The sequence below is a fragment of the Arachis hypogaea genome, chromosome 10, assembly GCF_003086295.3.
Source record: "Arachis hypogaea cultivar Tifrunner chromosome 10, arahy.Tifrunner.gnm2.J5K5, whole genome shotgun sequence".
Lineage (NCBI taxonomy): Eukaryota > Viridiplantae > Streptophyta > Magnoliopsida > Fabales > Fabaceae > Arachis > Arachis hypogaea.
The window spans coordinates 50091602-50105834 of record NC_092045.1 but is presented as its reverse complement, the minus strand read 5'-3'; the positions used below and the strand labels follow the sequence as shown (position 1 = coordinate 50105834).

Sequence of the window (14233 nt, the reverse complement as noted above, 5' to 3'; positions counted from 1 at the left end):
ATGTTGCTTTGTGGGATGTTACATTGCCCTTTTCCATTCGTTTGCGCATTACAAAAAAAGAATGCACGCCAAGTGTTCGATGAAAAGCACACATGACCTTTTGAGCTCATTTTGACTCACTACTTTCCAAGTAAGTATTTTTTTTCACTAACTTGAATATTCTTAAGTGCATCGGGCATAGCACTCCTCATATCATTTTACTCACTCACCTCACTATGACTTGCTTTCCATCATTCACATTTGGGTGTACACTTCTCATGCCTCTTACTCGCATGCTTATACCACCCTTATATCACATGCTAGTGATTTGCCTTGTTTACAAATGTTGTCTTAGTTACATGTTGCAGCTGTCATGTAGTGAGGATACTTACTCCCTTATGGCATATTCTTTCACTTGCATGCCTCACATTTTGTGTTTCTTTGGGTTTGATGTTTCCCTCCTTTTCACTCTCACAGGATGGTTATCAAGAAGAACAAAGGAAAGGCCTCAAAGAAACCAACCGCCAATAGAGCGCGCCAAGAGCGTACGGCCAAGCCCCTCCGGAAAAAAACTAGGGGCCCCTCCAACTTTGATGTTTTAGAGAAGGACAATCCTCCAAAAGATCCAAACAAGTTCCCTAACCGCTACTGCGAACTTGTTTACCCTGGAATGACTGAGCGTAACTATCACCGGGAGCCCCTTCTAGTCCTACCGGCTCACATCGCTCCGATGGTGATGCCACGTATTGAGTGAAGGCAATGGAGGTTTCTCATGAGGCAACCAAAGGAGGTCAACTTATCCTGGGTGGTGAAGTTTTACTCCAACTACCACTCACCCCTTCTCACATCAATTTTTGTGTGCCAAAAGCAAGTACCGGTCACGGTGGAAGCCATCCAAGGAGTACTTAAGACCGGGTCATTAGCGGACGAGCATGACGCCTATCAAGAACTTTTGTCGGCACGTTGCGAACGTGGGTTTGATTGCAATGCGATTCTCCAAGTAATAGCTTTACCCGAAGCCTCTTGGATTCGAGGGACTATAAAGCAAAAGCCAAAGGGTTTAGATGCACGTTTCCTCACTCAAGAAGCCACGGCATGGGCCCAAATCCTAGCTCACTACGTGCTTCCAAGCACTCATGGGTCATCCATCACCGCCGAGCTTGCCTTATTGGTTTGGTGCATTCTAACCGAGAAGCCAATCGACATCCCGTATGCCATCCGACAATCTATGGGGCGCATTCATGTCAAGGGAAACTTGCCCTTCCCCGCCATGGTAACCGAATTAGTCGCAGCGGCCGGTGTTCACCGTGAGACTAAGGACCAGAGGGCCTTAATCCCGATCGAAGGTGATGTTGTTCCGACCAAGAGGTTCCTTAAACCTTCGGTGGTTACCGAGGACCTTGGCATAGCCATTCCCACTTGTAACCCTACCACTTCATTCGCACCACCAAAATCATCCATCCAGCTCTTTGAAGACCTTTACAAGAAGTTGGACCGTTATGAGCGGCACAACCAACGCCGATATGCTCACTTGAAGAAGCTTCTAAGTGTTGTCACCCCACCTATGGAGGAACTGGATATCTCCACATCCACCACAACATCAAGAGGAAATAGCACTAACAAGGGAGATGACGGATCTTCCGGATCTGGCCACCCATTGCGCATCACTTATAGCACGGAGGACCGTGCTAAGTTTTAAGTGTGGGGAGGTCGGCCGACCGATCTCCATAGGTAACACCCGAATAAACTTTTGAATCTCTTTGTAGTTAGGATAGGTCACATGATTAGGTTTCCTTTGACACCATTTGCATGATAAGTCCACTCGGTTGAAACAATGAATTCTTTCCTAGGAAACTAAGATTTTAGGGCAACCTTACCAATTTTGAAAAATTTTGATGCTAAGCTTGTTCGAAGATTGTACTTTGGAACATGGATTTTGAGTTAAGAACACAAGCTAGTGAGTTTTGAGCCTTATTGCGTGGCTACATCTTATAGTCACTTATCTTCCTTCTTGTGTGCATTGTTCTCTCTCTATGATTGTGATCCTCACTTTGTTTGACTCTATATGTCCATTGTTGTATGTGTGAATGCATGTATAGGATTGAGGCCATCAATTCACTTAGCCACTACCCAAATAGTCTTACCATACGAACAACCCTTGCAACCAACTTTGAGCCTACGCTTAACCCACTTATTCTTAATTCTAGCACATTACAAGCCACGAAGCAAAAAACCATGAATGTCAAAGATTGGCTTAGGCTAGTGTGTGTATCATTCAACTGTGGGGAAAATAGGGTGGGACATTGGTTGAGGGAAAAGGATGTTTGCGTTCTATATTTCCATATTTGGGAATTAGGTACATACTCGTGTATTGATTAAATGATAGACCTTATGCATTGATGTTCTTGTACAAAGTTGAAAGAAAAAAATGATGAGAAAAAAAAGAAAAAAAGGGAAAAATAATATGGAAAAGAAAAGAAAAAATAAAAAAGAAAAAAAAAAGAGAATTGGAAGAAAAAGAAGGCAACAAGAGGGGACAAAATTCCCTAAGAAAAAGAAATAAGGAATCAATGCATAAGTGTTATGAAATGGAAAGGAAATGTAAGAGTATATGGAAAAGTGAGGAATGGTAACGAGATTAGTGTTTAATTGTAAAGGAGATTATATAGGTGGGTGGGAAGTTTAGGTTAATCAAAAGATCCAATTTTAGCCACTTAGCCATATATATATATATATATATATATATCCACCTTGACCCTAGCCCCATTACAACCGAGGAAAGACCTCATGATACATGTGTACATGCATGTAATAATTGTTGATTGTTAGAGGAGGAACAAATGTTGGAAAAGCATGAAATATGGGAGAATTGAGTGATTAGCCCGATACACTGAGCGGATAGAGTGCAAACACGTCCGGTGAGGGTTCAACACTCAAATCCTTGTTCCCGGCTCTCACGAGCATTCTTCATGCAAGTCGCATAGATTTCACTTTGATGATCAAAATTGGTAAGTTCGTGCATTACCTACCATCTCGCCCATGTGCTCAAAAGTATCTTAAGAAGATCGATTTGCTCTTAACCAAGTGGATAGTACCACCCATCTTAGTTGCATTCATGTAAGTAGATTGCATGTCATGAATCTCTTACCTTTGTGATGCTTTGGTCTTTTACTTTTCTCTAAGCATTAGGACATGCTACAGTTTAAGTGTGGGGAGGTTGATAAACCCCATTTTTAGGGTTTATCCGGTATTGATTTCCAGGGTTTTATCAATGATTCTACACACTTTTCATATGAAAATACATGACTTTGTGTCCCATTCTCAATTTTGTCTCATGGATGAAAACATGCTTCTTTTGCACTAAATTAGATATATTTCTAATCATCCTCTAGTGCCATTCGATGCCGTGACCCGTGTGTTAAGTGGTTTCAGAGTTTGTAGGGAAAGGATGACTTGGAGGAGAGAATGGAAGCATGTACAAAGGAAAGGAGCATGGGAAATTAAGCTTTGGGAACTTCAGCATCGATGCGTGCGCACACATGGCGCGTTCGCACACCACTAAAGCCAACGCTAGGTGCCAAGCTACGAGCCGAAGCGTGTAGCGGCTAAGTCATGAGCCTCATGGACGCGTCTGCACAGATTATGGCTACGCGTGGATTGTAATTTCCCCAGGGGCGCGTGCGCGTGCTGTGCGTGTACGAGCCGGTGGTCACACATGATTTTTTAAGAGAGCACGTGACCAGAGCGTGGAGACAGTTAGAGACCCTATCTTGGGGAAGTGCTTTGGTGGGAAAAGCTTAAAAAGGCAAAGGATTGAAGGCTTAAGGGACATTTAGCTCATTTTACATGTTCTTAGATATTTTTCTTAGAGTTGATTATATTTTGGGTAGAGAGCGAGACTCCAACCTCTCTCTAGGATTTCATTCTCCACATTCTCCACTACAATTCTCCTTTGATTTTTCTTGGTGAGATCCATTGTAATACACTTTTATTTTGATGTAATTAGTAGATCTACTCTTCTCATATTCTCAATTAGTGTTCTTTGATCCTCTCACTTTGGATCTACCTTTTCCTTTGTTACTTAGAATTGGAACTAATGAATTGAGGTACTTTCATACCCATTACTTGTAATTGTTCAATTCTAGATAATTGTGTGATTGAGATCTCTTTATTTCAATTCTTCATTCCAATTTCTTAATGCCTCTTATGAATGCTCATCATATGTTTGATAAAATACCAACACTAGTTATGGAGTAAAATTTTCTCACTTGGCTTAGGGTTTGGACCATTAGGAAAAGTTGAATAGTGGATGTCCATTGTTGATTGAGAATTAAGGATTGCTAATTGGCTTGGAATGCACTAAAGCTAGATTCCCTTAGGATGAAGCTAGGACTTGTGGCTCAAGCTAGTCACTTTCACTTGACTCTCCTCTACACTTAGAGGTCAACTAAGTGGAGCAAGACTTAATTGTCATCATCATTGAAGGAAACTATAGTGATAGAATTTCTAATGCTAACCCTAGGCCAAGTCCTTTAATATTGATTGCTTATCATCTAACCTTTGTTAGCTTGAATTAGTGCACCGACCTTCAACAATTACAACAAAAGCTTCCTAATCAATAACATGCATTCTCTAGCAATTCTAAGGGAGGACGACTCGGGAGATTAATACTCTCGATTGTAGATTGTAGAATTGTTTGATGCGATGTTTGAGTGTCGATTAGACTATACTCACGATTGTATTCACTATTGAATTCTATATCGACATACAAAATTTCATTTATCACTATTGAGAAACTTTATGGGAATATGGGATGATAAAAAAAAGTAAGGATTAACACTAAACAGGATGTTTCGAAAAATTTGGGAAGCATGCTTATGTGAAATCAGAATAATTAAATTACCATGTGCATTGAAAAAAAATTAGTATTTAAATAAGGGGATATAAAAATTATCCCGAATGTAATTACAAAGAATCAATGCACATGGGACAAAAGTCAAAAATAAAATGCATGAGCATGTAACACAAAAGTGGAAAGGTTTGGGTAGCTAGGTGGAGGATTATGAAATTATATAAAATATGTATATGTTAGGTGAGATCTTAGACTAGTCAAGGATTCACTTTGTTAGCTCACTTTTCCTTATATATACATCCTTACCCTTATCTCAGCCCCATTACAACCTAAGAAAAGACCTCATGATCTTTATATGTCTATATTCAATAATTGTTGATTGATTAGAGGAAAAAGAAAGTTTTAGAAAGCATGACTAAAAGAGAAGAGAATGATTAAACCCAAACACTGACTGACTAGAGAATAAACACACAATCCAGTGAGGGTTCAATAGCTCATTCTCATGTATCCATGCTTAATTATTAATTGTCTTGCAAGTTATGAAATATCTTAACTCAACTCAATTGTAATTGTGCTTTAATATGATTTGACCCTAATTGTACATACATAATTCCTTGAAGATATGAATTAATTTAACTACATGTATACTTTATATATAGGTGAATAATAACTAGAATTGCATGACTCATTTAGGTAGTTGCATTTAGAAAAGATTGCATTCCATATGATTTAACCATTTTACCTTTACTCTTTTCTCTTGGATTAGCATGAGGACATGCTATTGTTTAAGTGTGGGGAGGTTGATAAACCACTATTTTATGATAAATCTTGTGCTTAAATTGAATGATTTTATCAACTCTTCACCTACTTATTCATATGAATTTACATGATTTTACAATTCCTTCCTTAGGATATAACATATGAGAAAACATGTTTCCTATGCTTTAAAATAATCAAATTTAATTATCCTTTATTACCATTCGATGCCGTGATTTGTTTGTTGAGTACTTTCAGGTTTTATAGGGCAGGAATGACTTAGAGGATGGAAAGAAAATATACAAAAATGGAAGGAAAGCACAAATTGGAGTTTTTGGAGAATCTGGCAGCGACGCGTCCGCATGGATGACGCAAACGCGTGCTTTGCGTAAATTAGCATCGACGCGAGCGCATGGACGACGCGAACGCGTGACTCGCGAAACACAACTAACGCAGACGCATGACTGATGCAACCGCTTGGAAAAGAAAAACTCAAGATGATGCGACCACGTGACCCACGCAGACGCGTGACGTGCGCGATCTGCAGAATTTGCAGAAGTCGGCCCTAGCGACTTCTGGGCCCTTTTTGGTCCAGATCCAAGCCCAGAGAACACAGATTAAAGAGTTATAAATGGAGGAATCCATCCATTCGAGAGTAGAGACTGGATGCATGATACAACATACATTCAAACATAGTTTTAGGATTTAGATGTAGCTTTTAGAGAGAGAGGTTCTCTCCTCTCTCTTAGGATTAGGATTAGGACTCCTCTTAAAGGACTTAGAAATATTTTCATCTTCTTCAATTACAGGTTCAATGTTCCTTTTATTTATCTTTTCAATCTAATTTATGAACTTGTCCATGTTAGAATTGATATCTTCATTTAATATAATTTGAGGTATTTCAGACTCATTATTACTTCTTTTATTAATTATTCTCAATTGATGTTTTAAATTATATTTTCTATTCTTGGCTTTGGTTGATTAATTGGTAACTCTTGAGTTGTCAAACTCATCGTGATTGATAATTGTTATCTTTGCTGATTAATTTAGATTCCTATAACTCTAGTCTTTCCTTGAGGAGTTGACTAGGACTTTAGGTGTTAAATTACTTTGTCCACTTAACTGACCTTCATAGTTAGAGGATGACTTAGTGGTAGCAGAAATATAATTCTCATCACCATTGATAAAGATAACTAGGATAGGACTTCCAGTTTTCATACTTTGCCAAGAGATTTCTTAGTTAGTAATTTATTAATTCCTGCAATCCATTTCTCTTCTTCAAAACCTTTTCAAAACCCAAAAACACTGTTTTCCATAACCAATGGCAAAACATACTTCCTTGCAATTCCTTGAGAAGATGACCCGAGGTTTGAGTACTTCGGTTTATAAATTTTATTGGGTTTGTTACTTGTGACAACTAAAACATTTGTAAGAAAGGATTTTCTGTTGATTTAGAAGCTATACTTACAACGCGATTATATTTGTGAATTTCTTTACCGAGAGGAAATCCGTTCTTCAATGACGCGTATGCATCATCGACGTGCACGCATGATGGGAGAGAAAAGAAGATGGCTCCTGATGAGCGGATAATTTATACGCTTTTTGGCATTATTTTTAGGTAGTTTTTAGTATGATCTAGTTACTTTTAGGGATGTTTTCATTATTTTTTATGCTAAATTCACATTTCTGGACTTTACTATGAGTTTGTGTATTTTTCTGTGATTTCAGGTAATTTCTGGCTGAAATTGAGGGACCTGAGCAAAACTCTAATAAAAGGCTGACAAAGGATTGCTAATGCTGTTGGATTCTGACCTCCCTGCACTCGAAATGAATTTACTGGAGCTACAGAACTCCAAATGGCGCGCTCTTAATAGCGTTGAAAAGTAGACATTCAGAGCTTTCCAGCAATATATAATAGTACATACTTTATTCGTGATTAGACGACGTAAACTGGCAATCAACGCCAGTTCCATGCTGCATTATGGAGTCAAATGCCAAAAATACGTCACGAACCAGAGTTGAACGCCAAAAAACACGTTACAACTTGGCGTTCAACTCCAAGATAGCCTCAGCTCGTGTAAAGATCAAGCTCAGCCCAAGCACACACCAAGTGGGCCCCGGAAGTGGATTTATGCATCAATTACTTACTTCTGTAAACCCTAGTAACTAGTTTAGTATAAATAGAACTTTTTACTATTGTATTTTCATCTTTGGTCTCAGTTTTATTTTATTATTCATCTGAGGAGACTATTGATCACGTTTTGGGGGCTGGCCATTCGGCCATGCCTGGACCTTCATCACTTATGTATTTTCAACGGTGGAGTTTCTACACACCGTAGATTAAGGGTGTGGAGCTCTGCAGTACCTCAAGTTTTAATGCAATTACTACTATTTTCTATTCAATTCGATTTACTCCTGTTCTAAGATACCATTCGTACTTCGACCTGATGGATGTGATGATCTGTGACACTCATCATCATCCATCCTCATGAACGCCTGCCTGACAACCACTTCCGTTCTACAAGCGGGAGCTAGGATGCGTATCTCTTGGATTCCTCATACACGACGCATGGTTGCCCCTCGCCTGACAACCGAGCCTTCCATTCCGTGAGATCAGAGTCTTCGTGGTATAAGCTAGAATTGATGGCAGCATTCATGAGAATCTGGAAAGTCTAAACCTTGTCTGTGGTATTCCGAGTAGGATTCTGGGATTGAATGACTATGACGAGCTTCAAACTCGCGATTGTTGGGCGTGATGACAAACGCAAAAGAATCAATAGATTCTATTCCAACATGATCGAGAACCGACAGATGATTAGCCATGCCGTGACAGAGCATTTGGACCTTTTTCACTGAGAGGATGGGATGTACCCATTGACAACGGTGATGCCCTACATATAGCTTGCCATAGAAAGGAGTGACAACGATTGGATAAAAGCAGTAGGAAAGCAGAGATTCGGAAGGAACACAGCACCTCCATACACTTATCTGAAATCCCCACCATTAAATTACATGAGTAACTCTATCCTATTTTATTTATTTTCGTTTACTATAATTTCTTTATACAGTTGAATCCGCCTGACTAGGATTTACAAGATGACCATAGCTTGCTTCATACCAACAATCTCTGTGGGATCGACCCTTACTCACGTAAGGTATTACTTGGACGACCCAGTACACTTGCTGGTTAGTTGTGCGGAGTTGTGACAAAGTGTGATTCACGTTTGAGAGCGCTACGAAGTCTATGGAGCCATTGTTGATGATCACAATTTCGTCCACCAGCTCCACGCGTACGCATGGGGCAAAATTGTGCTAAACGCACAATTTCAGCACCCTTTTCGCACAAGTCTCTGGTTTTTGTACTGCACCTGGAAATTTTGGGGGTAACTGATGAGCGGATAATTTATACGCTTTTTGGCATTGTTTTTAGGTAGTTTTTAGTATGATCTAGTTACTTTTAGGGATGTTTTCATTAGTTTTTATGTAAAATTCACATTTCTGGACTTTACTATGAGTTTGTGTGTTTTTCTGTAATTTCAGGTATTTTCTGTCTGAAATTGAGGGACCTGAGCAAAACTCTGAAAAAAGGATGACAAAGGACTGCTGATGCTGTTGGAATCTGACCCTGCACTCAAAATGAATTTTCTGGAGCTACAGAACTCCAAATGGCGCACTCTCAACAGCGTTGGAAAGTAGACATCCAGAGATTTCCAGAAACATATAATATTCCTTACTTTGTTTGAGATTTGATGACGTAAACTGGCGCTCAACGCCAGTTACATGCTGCATTCTGGAGTCAAACGCCAGAAGCACGTCACGAACAAGAGTTGAACGCCAGAAACATGTTACAACTTGGCGTTCAACTTCAAAAGAATCCTCAGCTCATGTAAAGATCAAGCTCAGCCCAAACACACACCAAGTGGTTCCCGGAAGTGGATTTATGCATCAATTACTTACTTCTGTAAACCCTAGTAGCTAGTTTAGTATAAATAGAACTTTTTACTAGTGTATTAGATATCTTTGGTCTCAGTTTTATTTTATTATTCATCTTAGGAGACTATTGATCACGTTTTGGGGGCTGGCCATTCGGCCATGCCTAAACTTTCATCACTTATGTATTTTTAATGGTGGAGTTTCTACACACCATAGATCAAGGGTGTGGAGCTCTACTGTACCTCAAGTTTCAATGCAAGTACTACTATTTTCTATTCAAATCCGCTTGTTCTTATTCTAAGATATTCGTTGCACTTCAACATGATGAATCTGATGATCCGTGACAATCATCATCATTCTCACCTATGAACGCGTGACTGACAACCTCTTCTATTCTACCTTAGACCGGGCGCATATCTCTTGGATTCCTTAATCAGAATCTTCGTGGTATAAGCTAGAATTGATGGCGGCATTCATGGGAATCCAAAAAAGTCTAACCTTATCTGCGGTATTCCGAGTAGGATTCCGGGATTGAATGACTGTGACGAGCTTCAAACTCGCGATTGTTGGGCGTGATGACAAACGCAAAAGAATCAAGGGATTCTATTCCAACATGATCGAGAACTGACAGATGATTAGTCGTGCTGTGACAGAGCATTTGGACCATTTTCACTGAGAAGATGGGATGTAGCCATTGACAACAGTAATGCCCTACATACAGCTTGCCATGGAAAGGAGTAAGAAGGATTGGATGAAAGCAGTAGGAAAGCAGAGATTCAAAGGAACTTAGCACCTCCATGCACTTATCTGAAATTCCCACCATTGAATTACATGAGTAACTCTATCTTTATTTTCGGTTTTATTTATTTACTATTCGAAAACTCCATAACATTTATTATCTGCCTAACTGAGATTTACAAGATGACCAAAGCTTGCTTCATACCAACAATCTCCGTGGGATCGACCCTTACTCACGTAAGGTATTACTTGGACGACCCAGTGCACTTGCTAGTTAGTTGTGTGGAGTTGTGACTAAGTGTGATTCACGTTTGAGAGCGCTACCAAGTTTTTGGCGCCATTGTTGATGATCACAATTTCGTGCACCAAGTTTTTGGCGCTGTTGCCGGGGATTGTTCGAGTATGGACAACTGACGGTTCATCTTGTTGCTCAGATTAGGTAATTTTCTTTTTATTTTCTTTTCTTTTCAAAAAGTTTTCAAAAATATTTTTCAAAATTTCTCACCTGTTTTCGAAAATTTTCAGAGTTTTCAAGAATGAATCCTAGAGTTTCATATAACATGTTTTAGCTTGGCTGGATATTAAGCCATGTCTAACTCATAGGATTTTGATTGAGGACTATGAATTCATTACTTTCTTTTCCTATATTTTTTTCGAAAAATATAGAATAAAATACAAAAAAATTAATAAAATCATAAAATCCAAAAATATATTGTGTTTCTTATTTGAGTCTTGAGTCAATTTTTAAGTTTGGTGTCAATTGCATATTTTTAAAAAAAAATTTATGCATTATTTTTCAAAAATTCATGCACTCATGGTGTTCTTCATTATCTTCAAGTTGTTCTTGGTAAGTCTTCTTGTTTGATCTTGATGTTTTCTTGTTTTGTGTCTTTTATTGTTTTTCATATGCATTTTTGCATTCATAGTGTCCATGCATTAAAGATTTCTAAGTTTCGTGTCTTGCATGTTTTCTTTGCATACAAAATTTTTCAAAAATATGTTCTTGATGTTCATCATGATCTTCAAAGTGTTCTTGGTGTTCATCTTGACATTCATATTGTTCTTGCTTGCATCATTGGTTTTGATCCAAAATTTTCATGTTGTGAGTCATTTTTTATGTCTTTCTCTCTCATAATTAAAATTTCAAAAATCAAAAAATATCTTTTCCTTTTTTCTCTCAAAATTTTGAAAATTTGGGTTGACTTAGTCAAAAATTTTTAAAATTAGTTGTTTCTTGTAAGTCAAGTCAAATTTTCAAATTTTAAAAATCTTATCTTATTAAAACTTTTTCAAAAATCAAATCTTTTTCATTTTTTTATTTAATTTTCGAAAATTTAATTATTTTTTTAAATTATTTCTCAGAAATCTTTTTCTTAATTTATCTTTATTTTCGAAAATTATGCTAACAATTAATGTGATTGGTTAAAAAATTTGAAGTGTGTTACTTTCTTGTTAAGAAAGGTTCAATCTTTAAATTCTAGAATCTTATCTTTTAGTTTCTTGTTAGTTAAGTAATTAATTTTAATTTTAAAAATTAAATCTATCTTATCTTATCTTTTATATCATATCTTTTTCAAAAATTTGATTTTAAAATATCTTTTCTAACTTCTTATCCTCTTATCTTTTCAAATTTGATTTTCAAATCTTTTTCAACTATCTATTTGACTTTTTGTTTGTTTCTTATCTTTTTCAAAACCACCTAACAACTTTTCTCTCTCTAATTTTCGAAAATACCTCCCTCTTTTTCAAAAATTCTTTTTTTTAATTAATTAATTGTTTTAAATTTTAATTTTAATTTCATTTCTTATCTTTATTTTCGAAAATCATTTAACTCCTTTTCAAAATTCAATTTCGAAAATTTCTCCCTCTCTCATCTTTTCCTATTTATTTATTCATTTACTAACACTTCTCTTCACCTCTCTTCATCTCAAATCACTACCCCTATCCACACCCTTCTGTTTGGATTCTCCTTTCTTTATTCCCTTTCTTCTTCTACTAACAATAAGGAACCTCTTTACTGTGACATAGAGGATTCCTCTTCTCTTCTTTTTCTGTTCTCTTCTCTTTCATATGAGCAGGAATAAGGAAAAAGGTATTCTTGTTGAAGCTGATCCAGAACCTGAAAGGACTCTGAAGAGGAAACTAAGAGAAGCTAAATTACAACAATCCAGAGACAACCTTACTGAAATTTTCGAACAAGAGAAGGAGATGGCAGCCGAACCAAACAACAATAATGCAAGGAGGATGTTTGGTGATTACACTACACTTACTTCCAAGTTTGATGGAAGAAGCATCTTAATTCCTGCCATTGGAGCAAACAATTTTGAGTTGAAACCTCAACTGGTTGCTCTAATGCAACAAAACTACAAGTTTCATGGACTTCCATCAGAAGATCCCTATCAGTTTTTAACTGAGTTCTTGCAGATTTGTGAGACTGTAAAGACGAATGGAGTAGATCCTAAAGTCTACAGACTCATGCTTTTCCCTTTTGCTGTAAGAGACAGAGCTAGAACATGGTTGGATTCACAACCTAAGGATAGCCTGGACTCCTGGGATAAGCTGGTCACGGCCTTCTTGGCTAAGTTCTTTCCTCCTCAAAAGCTAAGCAAGCTTAGAGTAGATGTTCAGACCTTCAAACAAAAAGATGGTGAATCCCTCTATGAAGCTTGGGAAAGATACAAACAGATGACCAAATGATGTCCTTCTGACATGATTTCAGAATGGACCATGATAGATATATTCTATTATGGTCTATCTTAGTTCTCTAAGATGTCATTGGACCATTCTGCAGGTGGATCCATTCACCTAAAGAAAACACCTGCAGAAGCTCAAGAACTTATTGACATGGTTGCAAATAACCAGTTCATGTACACTTCAGAGAGGAATTCTGTGAATAATGGGATGCCTCAGAGGAAGGAAATTCTTGAGATTGATGCTCTGAATGCCATATTGGCTCAGAATAAAATGTTGACTCAACAAGTCAACATGATTTCCCAAAGTCTGAATGGATGGCAAAATGCATCCAACACTACTAAAGAAGCATCTTCTAAAGAAGAAGCTTATGATCCTGATAACCCTGCAATAGCAGAGGTAAATTACTTAGGTGAACCTTAGGGAAACACCTACAACTCATCATGGAGAAATCATCCAAATTTCTCATGGAAGGATCAAGAAAAGCCTCAACAAGGCTTTAATAATGGTGGAAGAAATAGGTTTAGCAATGGCAAGCCTTTTCCATCATCTTCTCAGCAACAGACAGAGAATTCTGAGCAAAGCACTTCTAGTTTAGCTAATCTAGCCTCTAATCTGTCTAAGGCCACTTTAAGTTTCATGAATGAAACAAGATCCTCCATTAGAAATTTGGAGGCACAAGTGGGCCAGCTGAGTAAGAAAGTTACTGAAATCCCTCCTAGTACTCTCCCAAGTAATACAGAAGAGAATCCAAAGAGAGAGTGCAAGGCCATTGATATACTCAACATGGCCAAATGCAAGAAGGAGGGAGAGGACGCGAATCCTAACAAGGAAGATCTCATGGGACGTCTCTCAAGCAAGAAGGAGTTCCTTATTGAGGACCCAAGGGAATCTGAGGCTCATATAGAGACCATAGAGATTCCATTAAACCTCCTTCTGCCATTCATGAGCTCTGAAGACTATTCTTCCTCTGAAGAGGATGAAGATGTAACTGGAGAGCAAGTTGCTCAATATCTAGGAGCTATCATGAAACTGAATGACAAGTTATTTGGTAATGAGACTTGGGAAGGTGAACCTCCCTTGCTCATTAGTGAACTAGATACCTGGATTCAGCAAACTTTACCTCAAAAGAGACAAGATCCTGGAGAATTCGTAATACCCTGTACCATAGGCACCATGACCTTTGAGAAAGCTCTGTGTGACCTAGGGTCAGGCATAAATCTTATTCCGCTCCCTGTAATGGAGAAGCTGGGGATCATTGAGGTACAGCCTGCCGTATTCTCA

At 38.0% G+C, this 14233-nt stretch overlaps 1 non-coding gene across 1 annotated transcript; it reads right to left on the bottom strand.

Annotated features, from left to right (window-relative positions):
* Positions 1 to 12865: 12865 nt before the first annotated feature.
* On the bottom strand, positions 12866 to 12974 carry LOC112719365 (small nucleolar RNA R71). The gene has a single exon (XR_003161668.1). It is a non-coding gene; the product is annotated as a small nucleolar RNA R71 (small nucleolar RNA).
* Positions 12975 to 14233: the final 1259 nt, after the last annotated feature.